Genomic DNA, 17866 nt, shown 5'->3' on the forward strand with positions numbered 1-17866 from the left:
AGGATATCTACTTCTTGATTGGTTTATCAAGGCATGGTGCCCCTCTCAAACTATCAGGATCTGTTGGTGGTGGTGAATCCGTGAGGGATTATATTCGCCGATTCTGTAGAGATGGATCTCAGCCGAGTAGGGATGAAAAGATTAGTATTCGAGATGTCACTGACCGGTCCTTGAGGAATATCTTATTCACCTTTTCTAGATTCGCTGGTAACGAGGCTCTTCACTTAGCCAACAGGTCCTATATGCAGTATGCCTTGGAATTTCTTGAACCAAAGGTATTCAACTGGTGTGATGCAGTACTTCCGCTGATAAAAGAACAACTTACCAAGGTGAATAACGAAAGATCCAAGAAATTTGGTTATGGTTCTATTCTAACCGCTTTCACCTTGGAGAAGATCCCACTGATGCAGACACAGTACATTTCACTCGGAGTGCTAGCGCCGACAGAACCACAGATGCAGAGATGGGTTGATCTTATGGCCAAACATGCTAGTCAGTCGTCTGATGCCTTCTTTGAGTGGTTCAACCGTTAGCAGATGGTATTTGCCGAGTATCCGTATGCTGGGGTGGATTTCCTGGGTGACCCAAATTTGGTGCTGCCAGCTAGCGAGCAGTGGGGTGTTATAGGTAAAAGATCTGACCATATCTCTGTTTATTGCTTTTATAATGTTATTTTTTTTTTAAATGTTATCAAGACTAATCAAACCCATACATTCATGCAAATATTGGACCAGTGCGACCAGCAGTGCGCCCGAGGGTAGCAGTTGTCGTTCCAGAAGGAGAGGTTGTAGGGAGGGCTATCCTTCGCGATCTGGATGTAGACGAGACCCTTGCAGTATTGCAGGATCAGATCGAGGGTCTCACCCTTGGTATTCAGGATGTGAGGATCGACAAGTTACCTCTGAGATTACAGCATCATACTATTGGCATGTCGAGCCGATGGACTAGGCTCTTATGTATGATCGCACAGGTGGTGACTTGTTATCACCAACACCATTAATCTAGGGTGCTTTCTTGCATTTTTTAGTTTTTGGGTAGTATGACCGATTTTTTCCTGGACACAGAACATTTTGAAAAAACTATAAGCAGTTATATATATTTTTGTTTTTCGGAGTTTTATTTTGGTTAAGTTATAGGATCCTGATGCAAATGTTGATTAAAATGCTTTCTTTTATAAATGTTGCAAATGTCTATATAACACATAATTTGCTATTGAATCATTTAATGTGTTTAGGTTTCTGGAAATGTGTTGATATTGAATAGAATAAAACTGGCTTTCCAAAATCCTGACCCTTAGGAACATATGATAGATAGTTGGATTCCAAACGGAATAGATGTCGGTAAGCTATAGGATGACGAGTTGTGAGTCTATCCTGACAACAAGTCGGCGTATGCCATATGCAATGGCATCAGAGAGAAGCTCTATCAATGTGCTATATTCAGTGATTTTGTTCGTTGATCGACCAATACATACCCCTCTGAAACTCACCAACTCATTGCTTGGATAAAAAATGGCCCAGGTTGCAGAAGATAGGTTCCGCGTACTACGACTAGCGCCATCGACGTATCCAACAAATGATTCCAATAGCTTCGACATCTGCAACAAATGAAAAAGCGGATTACCTAACCAAAATGATCACTCTTGATGAAAACAAAAATGTAACAAAAGCTTATAAAGAGATTACTACACTAGTCAAGCATAGTAACGCTTAAGGTACAAACCGTTTCGGGGTTGCAATAGTGGAATCCCATTGTAATCTACTAGCTCATAGGCTCATTTTTCTAAGACTCACTTAACAATGTAGGGACCCATCCACAATAATTGGAACTTACATGCTCCCAATATATCGGATTCCTAATCGTAAAGTAAGACCAGGTCACCTTCTGAGAAGACACAGGGTTTGACATTCTTGTCAAACTGCGCCTTGACTCGTTTCTTATGAGCTTCGTTAGCCAAGGCGGCATCACAAAGGGTTTCATCCAATTGAATTAGTTCCAAGAAACGAGCCTCTTCCTCTAAAGTTCTGGGGAGAAGGTCGACTGCAAGCTTGAGAGATGAAATCTCACACTGAATTGGTAAGACCGCTTCCAGGCCATACAACAGCTGAAAGGGTGTAAATCTGGTTGCATTTCTCATTGATGTCCGATATGCCCATAAGGCTCAGTATAGGATTAGGTGCCAACTCCGTTTGTGGACTCCAATCATCCTTTGTAGCATGCGCTTCAGGACTTTGTTGATGGCCTCAACTTGTCCATTAGCTTGCGGATAATATGGAGTAGAACTGTCGTGGGACAGTTCCAATTTGACAGCTAATTCGACCATCATGTGATTGTGGAAATGCAATCCATGATCTATGACTATAGCTTATGGAACACCGAATCTAGAGACTACATGATTGAAAAAGAAAAGAGCAGCCATTTTGCCGCTGTTGTTTAATGTAGGCATCACCTTGGCCCATTTCGTAAAATAGTCAACTGCGACTATGATATACCCATGCCCCCCGGCCGAGGTGGGGTTACATGTCATGAAATCTATGCCCCATTTGGCGAATGGCCCAACAACAACTATTGGATGCAGAGGTGCGGGTGGTATTCTGGTTTTGCGGTCGAATATTTGACAAGCATGGCAACTTGTGACTACGGTTATGCAATCTTTGAACATTGTTGGCCAGAAGTATCCTGCTCGTAAGATTTTTTGCACCGTAGCATAACCAGATTGATGCCCCCCACACGCGTCTGAATGACAATCATTCAGGAATTTTTTAGCCTCCTCATGAGTGAGGCACCTTCACAGAACTGTATTGATACCAGACGATAAAGTGTATCACCGACGATCATGTAGTCTTTTGCTTGGTATCGAGTATGTCGTTTTTTTGAGTGAGAGGTATTAGGCCTATATGTTTGGGTTTGGAGATAGATGATTATATCTCCATACCACAGATCACTCGACGATATCAAAAACAAAGATTCATATACAATTGATGCTTTGGATGTCGAATCGTTGGACGACGATGGGAAGTCGCATAGTAACTCCGCGAAAACCAGAGATTTCTTTGATTTTGATTTTACAAATTCCAGATCAAACTCTTGCAAAATGTCTATCCATTTTGAATATTTTCCCCCAAGAAACTGACACGACAGAATGTAAGTCATTGGGTTTCAATCTGACAAAATGGTAGTTTTGCGAAAGAGGATATAGTGTCGAAACATAGGAGTACTTGCTTTCTGTATCATTTAATTTTTTACTTAAATAATAGACATGATGTTCAATTCCATTGTCTTCTTGAACTAAAACCATTGCAATGGTCATATCTGCTATAGCTAGATACAAGTTAAAGTCTTTTTGATAGTCCAGAGCGTACATTAATGATGCTTTTATTAGGGATTCCTTTAGAGCATCAAAGGAAGCTTGCGCAACCTGATCCCAGTTGAAGGGCACTTATTTTTTAAAAGACGCATATAACCTTTAGCAAGTTCGGCGTACTTTGGAATGAACCTCCTCAGAAAGTTTGCTTTCCCTTGGAGTTTCTGAATTTGAAGTAGATTGAAGGTGGAGGCATATCGATGATTGCATGAACCTTACATGGGTCGAGTCGAATCCCGTCCTTAGTGTTATAGACACATTTGGGCATTGCAACCCCAATCACATATTTCCATAAACAAAGGGCTTCTAAGTCCCTAAAATTGTTGTTTCATACCCTAAAGGAGCAAGGTCAGCTGATTACATCATCTCCCAGAATTTTTCCATGAAAAACCACTCAGAATTGGTCAAAGAAGGACCATATAGACTACCGAGTGCAAAGGGTGTGATGCATCTCACCTTCCACATGCAAAAAGTGTGATGCATACTGGAAAGCCCTTCTGTAGGGTGTGATGAGTGAGAGCAGACAAATGGCACAAGCAGCTTGCTAGGTGGAGACCCTGAGAATCTTCTAGAAGCTGCTCATTTGACACTTGCCTCCCTGAATTCACCCAAGGATGAGTAAGAGATCATGAAATCTCCAAGTGGAACCAAGAACTATCAGAGACATGACACTAATCAAAATCCCAAAAGCTGACTCACCCCCTTGCAAATATATATATATATGGATCCCTCATCCCAAAGATCCAGAGGTTGGAATTTGGTAATTTGCAAAGAGGTGCTATTGGTTTCTCTTTGAAGACATTGTTGGGTGATCTTGCTTTGTATGAGGTGCAGAGGGTTTTCAAGCTGGGAGGATGGCATTGGGTCAGACCAAGGGGTTGTAATCCTCTCTTCTACTACTTTTACTAATAAAGCTATTTGAGTTTTCCTCCATATTCTTGTGTATCTCTGAATATTGTGTTGATATATGCATTTGTATGGTCAATATATATCTGATCCTATATTGTTTACAGTGATAGATCTCTATGCTTTGATGGTATTATGCTGCTGTGAATCTACAGGTGCTCTTTGAAGCGGGACAAGTAAGGAAGCAGTGGCGAGATTCTGTCAAAGGAGAAAGGAAACAAGCAAGGAGCCAAGCGGAAGACTGAGGTTGGTACTCTCTGCTTCTTTCTCATCTCTCTCTCATAAAGGAAAAATAAGTGACTTTAATATGTTTGTTTCTAAGATAGCTACCCATCTTAGTGGGACTAGCAGCTCTGAATAGACACTAGATTTCCCGACAACAAAATGGTGATTCCGCTGGGGAGTGATTAGTTTGATTTCTTGTCTCTATTTGTTTGATTCATAAACCCTAGACGGAGCTTGAAGTTAAGCCAACTATCCTTCGAACTGCATTTGCTATGCAAGTGAAAAGTAGATCAATGTTGCTTCAGTCAATCTCTGGGTTTTTTTATGAACTGAACAATTGACTTGTAAACATCCTAAGTGCCCTAGAGGTAGCTTGAGTAACCTCATCAAATCAGCCCTGTACTTTGTAGTTATTGACTATCATTTGCTTTGCCTAAATCCCTGAACTAAGCTGCAAACTATGACCAAAAAACAAGTTAAAGTCTCTTCCCTAGACCATCTCACCTTCTCTTCTTGGCAATCTGGATGCATCGCACCTCCCGTGTGTAGTAGGTGGGATGCATCCCTATTTCCATGTGTTACAGGTGTGATGATCAGACAAGACTAGTTTTGCCTCCAGATTTTGGTTTTTTCTTCACTCTCTTCAGCTTTATTTAGGAGTTTTGCTGTCTGTGATCAGTAGACCATTGTTGAAACCCCCTTCCTTTACATAATCCAACCTCCATTGTACAAAGATTTGTGAACGTTTTTATGTATTTTTCGCTGTTCACAGTTCTCATTTACAAAATGGTAGCTTAATCGAACTATCGTCTTTGGATTTGAAAGTGTCGCAAGTGTCGTTTTCAGTCAAGGAAAAGAATCCTTCTCTTTTTGATAGTCGATTACACTGTTACTCTTGTATTTGATCTGTATTAATAGTACTTCAAGTGTCGAAAGCAGTTTTCAATTCGAAATCGCAAAGAGTCGTCTTGTCTCCCTTTTTTTTTTGAAAAGAAAACAGTTAGTACTGTCGCTTTGAAAGAAGATATAATTCAGATTTGTGCTTAGCATTATTTTTGTCATTCACACATTAAGAAAGTGGAAAACAAATACATGCATGTGCATTTGCATTTAGACTGCTTATTGATTTTGATTTAGGACAGTGCATCTAGTGTGTGCTCTCTGCTCTATGTTGAAAGGATTTCATTTCTCTTTCCTTAGTAGCTAGGATTTTCATTGCAAAAACAAGATTAAACGACTGTTTATCATCTTAGATTGCATTTTAGGAATTGTATATATACATCATGCGGTGAACCTTAAAGGAAAACTTCTTAAGAAAGAGAAACTATAAAATACATTTAATGAACATAAAAATGCTTTGGAACCTAACGCACAACATCTAGAAGTCTAGGCTAGAGGTCCAGCGTCGTAAAGCCTCGTAACCATCGCCTTCATCATAGGTTGGGTGATTCCTCCTCTTTGAGATGATAAGTGCTAGTACGGACTTGTGCTCCCATGTACCGTTGAGTATATATTGGGAGACCACAATAGGCTATATCCTTTATCCTTAGGAAGCCGTGTCTGCCTCCCTATCGATTGCAATGCACTGAACACAACATTCGGGAAGATTGACTACCGTACTGTAAAAAGTATTCTGCAGTTTTTTGATTGGTTTGGTAATCCCTCTGTCTAGATTTCCAGAGTAGTCTCTTTCATTCCCCTTCAGACTCCTTAAAGGAAAAGGTCCATCTGAGCACTTGTCACTTCAGGCTCATTAAAAATTGAAGGCGACTAGAGTCATCTTTAGCTTTTTGTCAACTCTTAAAAATTGAAAAAGCAAGTTATGTCAAAGCATCTAAAATTTATTTTAATTGGAATAACATCATTATTCCCTCGCTAGTCTTAGGTTGAGAAAATGGAGTCCACCAACCAAGGATTCCCCTCGGGGGAAATCCTAGTCCTTTCTCCTCTTGGGGAGATGTTGGTGCACCTCATATGGCCACATTGTCCCTTCCAAGACTAACAATTGGCCTGCTGGTATGGCTTTTCGCGACCTCTGTCGTTCAAAGCACTGTGATTTCTGAACAATCGAATCAACAACTTGATGATACTAGAGTTACCCCCCAACCTTCTACTTCGTTTGTCTCTCCCTCTCCTTCTTCCTCTTCGCTTGGTGAAGATAGTAAAATTAAAAACCAAGTAACTAAGAAGAAGATGAAAGGGAAGAAGAAGAAGAATAAGGAGCCAATGGAAAAAGGGGGCAATCGTGCATCGTCTAGCGAAAATCCACACACTGCACCGTCCAAACCTAAATCTCCATGTGTCATCTGCAAAGGAGACCACTATCATAGAGATTTTCCTTGCATCCCATGGATCTTAAGGGACTGGTCTCCCCGCTTGCACAATCCGGTGTTGTCAACCTCTGACGATCATGTTGAGAGTACATCGTCAACTAGTGAAAACGAAGTCACCAGACAGAAAGGGAAATCTAAATTTCCTTGCAGACTGTGTGAAGGCGATCATGCCCTCCACCGTTGTCCCTTCCTGGATGAAGCTAAAAGAGTCTTGGATAACCGTCTTGCATCACCGCAGCGACTCCTTCCTGGATACCCGAAACTCTTGCCGAGTCCATTGCTAGTTGAAAATCTGATTGACACACCTTTGTTGTCGGTTGAAGCACCTATCATTGAAGATAAGCCCTCTGAGTCCACATCAGACCAAATTCAACAAGTCGAGATGGCAGTCGACCCCATCTTGGCTTCAGAGGATTTACCTTCAGATGATACAGTCACTAAAGAGAATGAGAACAACACCGTTCAAATTCTTTTCGTAAACACAGACTCCGATTAACATGGGGGCAATCTACCCATTCCTTTACCGCAGGAAGGAAGTTCATCAGAGTTGTATCTGGCCATTTATACGGTCCCACCTCCAAGCAACCTAGTCATTTCCTTTGATTGGAACCTACTAGGCAGACCCCGTTTACCGTCTAATGTACCATTCCGAATCATAGTGCAAACGTACAGAATGGTCATGGTTGGTACCATCATAGATGAAGGGGCTTCTTTGAGTATCCTTTCCTCGACTGCTTGGAGAGCGCTTGGTTTGCCATTGCTTTTGCCTAAGATGTGAAATCTGATAGGCTTCGATAAAGGAACCAGTCGACCGTTAGGGATCCTTCCAAGTTTGCTATAACTTTGAGAAGGAAGATTGTTTATCTGAATGTAATGGTAGTCCAAGGACCTTTAGATTACAATCTACTCCTTGGGTGTGACTACATTTATAGCATGGGAGCTATTGTTTCCTCACTCTTTTGAGTGATGTGTTTTCCTCATGAAGGAAGAGTGGTCCAGCTCGTAGACCAGCTTTCATTCCCCGGTTCACACATAGTTAATAGTCAAATGCCATCCCTAACAGGTCTTTTTGCACAAGGAATGTCTCATCAACCTCCAGTCCGTCCACCTGATGAACGCAAGTGATTCAGTGGTTGTGATTGAAACCCAGGGGGCATGCACCCTAGTCTGCTTCAGCAGGAAAACTTCAGGTGTAGGTTTCCGCAGAGGATATATGACTGGTCTAACACACCTGTCTATTTAGGAAAATGGGATTAGACCAGAATAAGATACCTCTGTTAGAAGGTAGGCCTTTCTCGATAGAACAAATGTTTTGTTTGCAAATTGAAGGGTAACTTGGAAAAGGTAGGCCTTTCTCGATAGAACAAATGTTTTGTCTGCAAATTGAGGGCTAACCTGGGAAACTCTACTTCGCTATACCTGGGGGCATGCAAACCTTTTTGCATGAAAGTGAAAAGCGACCATTTATTTTCCTAGTTTGTAGATTCTTAACCCTTTAAACTCATAGGATCGGTCGTTCCTAGCTTACATAATAAAAGGAGTCGGATCATAATTTTGAATGGTGCAAGCTCCCTAAAAAATGAACCTATCGATGAGACATCCTTATTATATGATTGACACGAGCAGTTTTATGCGAAGTTCAAGCTCGTTAAAAATTAAACCTAGCAATGAGCATATGTTCCACCAGAGTTTAAGCTCATTAAAAAATGAACCCACCTCTAGTAAATAACCATTCTGAATGATTATCATCAGCTTTTGAACCTTAGTCATGTTCTTACCATCACCTCCACTCTATTTTAGCCGATCATTGGCCTCCATTTGATTGCTTACCCGTTTTGAGGAACAACTACGACGAGTGATCCTATTAGCCAACTTCTTTACACTGACGTGATTGGAAAGTTCCAAACCTTACCTGGAACCATCTGCTATCTGAAAACATCACTCGTTCCTCAAAAAACGAGTCTCCTTTAAGCTCTTTTCATCTAAATCGTAAAATATGAAAATATTGCCGAGAAATTGGCCTCTCCAGCTCATTAAAGTGATCGGAAGTGCTATCCCTCCTCTAGATTTTAATCTTTTTGGACTTGAGGGATCATTACACAAAAATATCGAGCGTTTGTCTTGTTCAACTTGTTAAAACTGTCGAAAAGTCATCCCTTTCGCATTGTTTTATACTTTTTCAGACTTAATGGATTACACTATGAAAAAGGAATATTTGAGTTTTCCTTTCCATCTCTTTTTAGACTCTCTAAAATTGAAAAGGACTGAGTTATCCTTGTCGTTAAACTCGTTAAAACAATAGCGACAAACTTGTCCATTCAAACAAGAACGAGTTTCACTGTCGCTAAGCTCGTTAAAACATAGCAACGGGTTTTCCCAAAGGGAAAATTATAGAAAAATCATATGTTATCCTCCTCAAGCTTGAAAAAAATAAAGAGGTACTGGTCAGAAATGATTGGGGAAAATTGGGAAGAAAACTTAAAGAAGCTTTATTGGTAGCAGGTCGCTCTCGAACATGACACTTTCACACCATCACCATGATTGAGTTGGGTTGGGTTATTATGTTCACCGGTCATATCACCATTGGTCCACCGTACCATCCACTTTTGGGGTTAACACTACCAATCCACTATAGTGTTTCCAATATGTTCAAGAGAAGTTGCTCAGAGAATTCACCTACCCAACTTGTGTCTCATCCGCTGCGATACCTTCACGTTTCATTCTTTCATGACCACCACCCTGAACCTTGTATCATCAGATTGTTTTCACCTCTACAAAATCATTTGCTCCGTTCCGTGTCGTAGATGTGGGATCCATCAATGCCCTCCTACGACGAGTCACTTCTTGTTGACATCAACTCATTATCCAAGAATCCGACCTACGAACAACCCTTTTAGTACTTTGAAGCTTGCATGCCTCAATTGCAAGTTTCTCACTTCCAGCGATAGGTTTACATTAATGGCCTTTGACCGAAAGATTTTTGCATGGTGTTCGACATCGACTCATGTATTCACACCACATGAATTGTACTGTAGTACCTTGAGGGTCAACATCATCATCGGTGATTCCTCTCGCACCTGTTAATAGCTTACATCATTGGCTGGTAATTAGGCGATGTCCTTCCATGTTTGACATCAGAACATCTTTTTCAAATGGATCGACTTGTACTTTCGGGCGAAGATTGAATGAGTTTTGAAGACCCTGGATCTAGTTTCGTCCATCCAGGCTGCGATATATTCAGGAAAATAAAGACATCAAATGTACATCATTGGTGCACAGATAATCATCCAAGCTAAGGGATGATGGCTCTACCAGAATCATTATTCTGCACACAGACGGTTGTCTGTCCTATGTACATGAAAATGAATTTATCAAGCTGAGCATGGGAATGCCCGCCTCAACTAGATCATGAAAATATTATGAATATAATGTATTGTATTGTATCTTATTATAGGTCACCTTCTAGTGTGAAAAACCTCGGATCCTCATTATAAAGCATTTCACCCAACATCAAAAGATTTAAGACCTCATGCTTTAGGGGGCAACTGTTATAGACATATTTGGGCACTGCAACCCCAATCACATATGTCCATAAACCAAGGGCTTCTAAGTCCCTAAAAGTGTTGTTTCATACCCTAAAGGAGCAAGGTCAGCTGATTACATCATCTCCCAGAAGTTTTCCATGAAAAACCACTCAGAATTGGTCAAAGCAGGACCATACAGACTGCCTAGTGCAAAGGGTACGATGCATCTCACCTGCCACATGCAAAACATGTGATGCATAATGGAAAGCCCTTCTGTAGGGTGCGATGAATGAGAGCAAACAAATGGCACAAGCAGTTTTCTAGGTGGAGACCCTGAGAATCTTCTAGAAGTTGCTCACTTGACACTTGCCTCCCTGAATTCACCCAAGGATGAGTAAGAGATCATGAAATCTCCAAGTGGAACCAAGAACTATCAGAGAGATGACACTAATCAAAATCCCAGAAGCTGACTCACCCCCCTGCAAATATTTATATATGGATCCCTCATCCCAGAGATCTAGAGGTTGGAATTTGGTAATTTGCAAAGAGGTGTTGTTGGTTTCTCTTTGAAGACATTGTTGGGTGATCTTGCTTTGTATGAAGTGAAGAGGGCTTTCAAGCTGGGAGGATGGCACTGGGTCAGACCAAGGGGTTGTAATCCTCTCTTCTACTACTTTTACTAATAAAGCTATTTGAGTTTTCCTCCATATTCTTGTGTATCTCTGAATATTGTGTTGATATATGCATTTGTATGGTCAATATATATCTGATCTTATATTGTTTACAGTGATAGATCTCTATGCTTTGATGGTATTATGCTACTGTGAATTTACAGGTGCTCTTTGAAGCGGGACAAGTAAGGAAGCAGTGGCGAGATTCTATCAAAGGAGAAAGGAAACAAGCAAGGAGCCAAGCAGAAGACTAAGGTTGGTACTCTCTGCTTCTTTCTCATCTCTCTCTCATAAAGGAAAAAAATGACTTTAGTTTGTTTGTTTCTAAGATAGCTACCCGTCTTAGTGGGACTAGTAGCGCTGAATAGACACTAGATTTCCCAATAACACTTAGAAACCTTGAAACCAAGTAAATGACTAGAACCGACACAAAACACACACTTATGCAGATTGAGTCGTATATTGTAGTGTCAACAATGTAGAAATATAGCTCTCAAATGCTGCGGATGATCAGTTTTCTTTCTCAAATGAGCCGGTAGATCGTCAAGATATGGTTGAACAATGTTCTTGATTTCATGGAAGGCATAATTCATAACCCTCTGAAAAGTTTCCCCTGCGTTCTTTAAACCGAAAGGTAGCTTGCGGTACACAAATGTGCCCCATGGATAGATAAATGCAGTCTTTGACTGGTCCTGTGGGTGGATATTTATTTGATTATATCCGAAAAATCCATCCATGAATGAAAATATTTTTCATCAGGTGCATTCATCAATTATCTGGTCAATGAAGGGTGTAGGGTAGTTGTCCTTTGGACAAGCTTGATTTACATCCCTGTAATCAACGCACACTCTAATCATTCCTTGCTTTTTCATCACAGGAACAATATTCAATATCCAATCAGTTAGAGGAAATGGGTAAATGAAACCAACATGTAAAATTTTCTCAACTTCTGCTTTGATGGCAGCGGCTTTCTTCAGGTGCACTTGCTGAAGCAGTTGTCGTACCGGTTTGACATCTACATACATCTTGATTTTGTGTTCAACTATGCTCGAGTCAATGCCTGGAATTTCTTCATATGACCATGCAAATACATCTCTGAACTCGCGAAAGAGAGCGCAATATATTTCCAATTCTGAAGAAGAGAAAGATTTTCCGACATGAATATTCTCTACAACATCAGGTTTGGTCGAGATATTTATGGCGATAGTTTCTTCAATATTGGATAGATTTCGCTCGGAATCCACCGTATTTACAGTATTTGTTAGAAAATCAAAAACTGAAGGATGATTAAGGTTGCTGGAACAATCTTCATGGTAATCCGGAAGATGGGAACACTGGTGGTAATCTTCCCATGGTGTCTCTTCTATCATCATTGACTGAATGATTCCTTCGTCTGTAGAATGTACATGTGACCAAGGATCTGAAGAGGTGCCATATTCTTTAGACCTATCTATCCAAACACTTGATGAGCATTGATTTTGGTTTGCTGCCCAGGCCAAGAAAATTGATTGCTACAATATTTCTATTGGGCTTGGAGGCAATACCTGACAATGATCCATGCTAACAAAATTTTCGGGAATCTTCTGAATCTTTGCAGATATAGAAGATATCATATTGAAATTTTCCACCGTGGCCACTTGATCCAGGTGGATATTGGTGGCCACCTGCCAAGTCCACCTGGACCCCCACCATTGTCTTTCTCAGCATTTTCAGTTTCCTTCATTGTAGCACAACTTACTATTTTTAGCAGTTTTTCGGGTCTTGAACTTCCGGAGCCGTTTTGAGGCCCTAAGCGATGTTTTTTGGGGAATCCAGGGGCAACATCGGTCCATGGAATGGACCGATGTTTCCTGTTCCAACAATGATAGTGCTCGGATAGATCTTTCTAATGAGCTATTGTACGCGTCAAACGGAGATCATGTGCCAAAGTTACGACCCCGGGAAGTTGATGTACCAACTTACCCCCAAACGGGGCCCATAGTTTGGCGTTTCATCTCCTAGGGTTAGGTTTTGGAATGTTAAGGGTTTTCCATTGTTTCTCAACAATAAATAGGCCTTCGAGCCTCATTGTAACACAGTTCAGAGGCATGTAGCCATCACATCTCTTCTCAGAGATAAGCTACCATCGCCCTAGCTGGTTTATTTCCATTTCTGATTGTAAGCATATTTCAGTATTTTCCATTAATGAAATGAAGTATTATTTCCGCTGCATCTTTGTGTATATGGTTATCTCTCTAATTTGTTGCGTTCCTGTTTAAATCCGGATCAGTGGTATCAGAGCGGTCTGCTTTTTCTCTGTTTTTCTTTGCATGTCCCCAACAAGGTCGGGATATAAGGAGTTAGGGCTTGAACTGGTTGAACCTTTGCAAGACCAGCCTCGCAAATCCCGACGGCCTCCCATGGCGGACGAGAAGAAAGACGAGGGGGCAGGAGATCCCATCAAAATCTTGCTCGAAGAAGCCCTCGAGCGACAAAGGAACGCGATGATGGACAGCCTTGCTCAGATCCTTCAGCGGCTACCCAGAAGCAACGCATCGGTGTCCAGCAGCTACTCTGGAAATGCCACACCCTTTAAGGTACAAGTTAATTTTGAAATCCCCATATTCGAGGGTCAGATAGATGCGGATGCCGTAGATAAATGGTTAAATCTGCTAGAGGGTTATTTTTCTATTCATGAATTTTCGAGTCGAGAAAAGATTGTTTTTGCTCTCCTCAAAGCAGCCCCCCACGTCAAGGACTGGTGGGAAACCTACTGCGAGCAGAAGGATGAAAGTACTGGCTCACTATTTTCAGCCGCACCCACCTGGGATTCGTTCCGGGATGCCATCAAGGAGCAGTACTACCCTGTCGAGAGCTATGAGGATGAATACATAAAGTGGACCACGCTGCGGCAGGGAAGGGACCAAGACGTGCCGGAGTTCACCAATATTTTCCATACCCTTCGCACAAAGTTGGGTATCAAGGATTCGGAGCAACATTTGATACTCAAATACCGTGGTTGCCTGCACAAGTACATCCAGGAAGAAATACAATTCCTAAACATCCCCTCGCTCGGCGCAGCATACCGGTATGCCGTCAAGGTCGAGCAGAAGTTTAAACAAAAGAAGCGAGACTTTGGATCTGCGAATCCAAAGCAGGGGAAAGGTGCCCCTAAACCATAGAACAAAGGACAAAGCCAAGGCGGGACAGTCCAAGACAACCAGCCGAAGCTGCAAGCAAAGAACAGCGCCGCGAAGCCAAGAAAGGACACTGGAAAATGGTGCGAGTTCCATAAGAGCTCCACTCACAACACAAGTGAGTGTCGGGCCAAGCAGTCACTGGTGGCTGAGCTAAAGGTTTTAGAATCAGATGCATGTTCCGACTCTGAGTCAGAACTCGATAAGGGGTATGAAAAAGGGAAGAAGATCATTGATGCGGACCCCAGCACCACTGTTGCTACGCAAAGATCCAGAAAAATGAACCCGAAGATCCAGAGGAGGAGGAGCGTCTCTTCCACTCCCAGATGTGGGTAAAGGGCTCCCCGATACAGTTCATTGTTGATAGCGGGAGTCAAAAGAACCTCATTTCGGCAGAGGTCGTGAAGCGGTTGGGCTTATCGACCACAGCACATCCACAACCATACACCATTGGGTGGCTTCACCAAGGACGAGATCTTCACGTGAGCCAGCAGTGTCGCCTTCCATACAACATCAAGCCCTTCACGGATGAGGTATTGTGTGAAATTGCTCCCTTGAAGTTTGTGATGTATTACTAGGACAACCATACTTGTGGAAGCGACATGCTGTGTATGAATCAAGGCCCCTTGCTGTTATTATTACCTTGGGAAATAAGTTTTTCAGGATACCAGAGGTAGCACCACCTGCCGCCCTCTCTTTGATTACTGCAAAACAATGCAGTAAGATCATTTCCAAAACCAGGAAATTTGTTTTCCTGATGATACGCCCTCAAGGAAAGAAGAAGACAGTGGCCGCGGCTTCCAAACGGGGCCCCTCTGCACGAAAACTACAGATGGACAAGATTGTGGAGGAGTACGAGGACATCTTCACCTCCCCGGCAGGGGTTCCTTTGCACTGTCAAGTCAAGCACTCCATCGATCTGACCCCAGGTGCGCCGCTACCAAATGGACCAATTTATCGGAGCTCCGTTCTGGAGAACAATGAAATCAAGAGGCAGATTCAGGAGCTCCTGCAGAAAGGTCACATCTGTCCGAGTTCATCGCCCTGTGGGAGCCCGATCATGTTGGTACAGAAGAAGGATGGGACGTGGAGACTCTGTATTGACTATCGGGAGCTGAATAAGATCACTGTCCGTAATAGGTACCCGATCCCGCGGATTGATTACCTCCTAGACCAACTAAAGGGGGTGAAATATTTCAGCAAGATCGACCTGAAGTCGGGATATCACCAGGTACCAATCGAACCCTCCGATGTGTGGAAGACTGCCTTCAAATCCAAGGAGGGCCTCTTCGAATGGTTGGTCATGCCTTTCGGATTGACGAATGCTCCTGCAACCTTTATGAGGCTAATGGATGACATCTTGCGGCCATTCACCAACTCCTTTGTAGTAGTATACTTGGATGACATTCTGATCTTCAGCCAGAGTTGGGAAGAGCACCTCCACCACATCCGACAGGTTCTCCAAACACTGCGGCAACACAAGCTATGTGCCAATTTGGAGAAATGCACTTTTGGCATGACCCAGGTTCAGTATCTGGGATACATCATTGATGAACAGGGGGTGCATGTCGATCCAGCCAAGATCCAAGTCATTCGGGATTGGCCCTCTCCAACCACTCTAACAGAGCTCCGCAGCTTTCTAGGTCTTGCCAACTTCTACCGCATGTTTGTGTTGGGGTTTTCTCATATTTCTTGGCCCTTGAGTCAAGTCACCAAGGGCGGGGCAAAAGCAAAATTCTTTTGGTCTGAATCTCAACATAAGGCATTCAGGGAGTTGAAGGATCGCCTCTGCACGACACCAGTGCTCGCGTTACTAGATTTACAACAACCATTTGAGGTTGAGACAGATGCCTCTGACTATGCTATTGGGGCAGTCCTTACTCAACATGGACATCCAGTGGCTTATCACAGTGAAACACTTTCAGACACAGTCCGGAAGTACCCCACTTATGATAAAGAGATGTATTCCATTGTACAGGCCTGCCGACAATGGAAGCATTACATATTGGGGAAGGAAACGGTCATCCACACAGACCACTGACCTCTGCAGTTCATACAGACCGAAGGGAAATTGCAGAATGATCGCCATCAGAAGTGGTCTACATACCTGCAACAATTTCACTTGAATATCAAGTATAAAAAGGGCAGCACCAATATTGTTGCAGATTGCCTCAGTCGACCACCAATCATGGCGCTAACCACCGTGCTCAACTCTTGTGGGCACGAGACTTCTGATTGGCCACTTCTCTACAAAAGCGACCCAGAATTCGGCCACACATACCAGACACTCTTGGAGGGTCGGCAGGTTGCAGATTTTCACCTCCAAGATGCCCTATTATGCCACCTCGGTCACCTTTGTGTTCCTTCAAGTGAGTGTGCCAAGATGATTTGGGAAGCACACTACAGTCGGGCTGCTGGGCATTTCGGGGTCGAGAAAACAGTGGCAGTACTGCAAAATTATTTCTATTGGCCGAATCTTCGACAGGATGTTGGGAAGTACATCCGATCATGTACTGCCTGTGCCATTGCCAAACCAGCCATTAAGAAGCACGACCTCTATACCCCGTTGCCTACCCCTAGTCGACCTTGGGAATCCATCTCCATGGATTACATGTCAGGCCTTCCTTCCACTAAGCATGGAAATGACTGTGTTTTTGTGGTCGTCGACAGGTTCTCGAAGATGGCCATTATGGTGGCCTGCAAGAAGAATATCACAATAGAAGTCACTGCTAAACTCTTCTTTGAATGAGTGTGGGTGCACTTTGGGATCCCACAGTCTATCATCTCAGATCGGGACAGTCGGTTTCTCAGCACATTTTGGTCCAGTCTCTGGTCAATGCTGGACACCAAACTCACGAAGTCCACAGCCTTCCATCCTCAAACTGATGGCTAGACAGAGGTTGTCAATAGGATGATTGTGCACATTCTGCACATGTATAACTCAAAGCATCCACGCACATGGGACGAGAGCCTCCCCTATGTTCAGCACAGCTACAACCGAGCTCTTCACAGCTCCACTGGCCATAGCCCTTTTCAGGTGGGTTTGGGATTCCAGCCACTATGCCCCATTGATGTGGCCATGCCACTTGCAGCTACTCACATGAATTCAGCTCATGTCCAGTTCGAAACAGATAAGGCCACCAGCTTCATTGAGCGCATCCAACATATTCGCCAGCAGGTCCATGACATTCTTGAGAAATCAAATGCCAAGTACAAGCAGCGACATGATCAACATCGGGTACCACACAAGTTTCAGGTGGGCGACAAAGTCTGGCTGCATTTGCAAAAGGAACGCCTTACTGGAGCCTATCGGAAATTGAGACCACTCCGATATGGTCCTTACACCATTACCAAGGCTATGGGAGACAATGCATTTGAGCTCAGCATTCCCCCATTCCTTGGCCTGCACCCAGTGTTCAATGTGGACCGCCTTCGGCCATACTTTCCACCATTGCTAGACACATCCAACATTGCAGAACAGCTCAAACCCACATAATTAAATCCAGATTGCATGGAACAAGCTGCAACTGATCGGATCATGGACACACAGATCAAGAACACTCGCCAACAGAATATCCAACTGTATCGAGTTGTCAAAGCAGGCCAACTCCTTCAGCAGGGCAAGTGGCTCACCAGGGAACAAGTTCAGCAGAAGTTTCCTCATCTC

This window comes from Pinus tabuliformis, chromosome Q (assembly GCF_031772625.1).
Source record: "Pinus tabuliformis cultivar Carrire ecotype Pingquan chromosome Q, CPIR1, whole genome shotgun sequence".
Lineage (NCBI taxonomy): Eukaryota > Viridiplantae > Streptophyta > Pinopsida > Pinales > Pinaceae > Pinus > Pinus tabuliformis.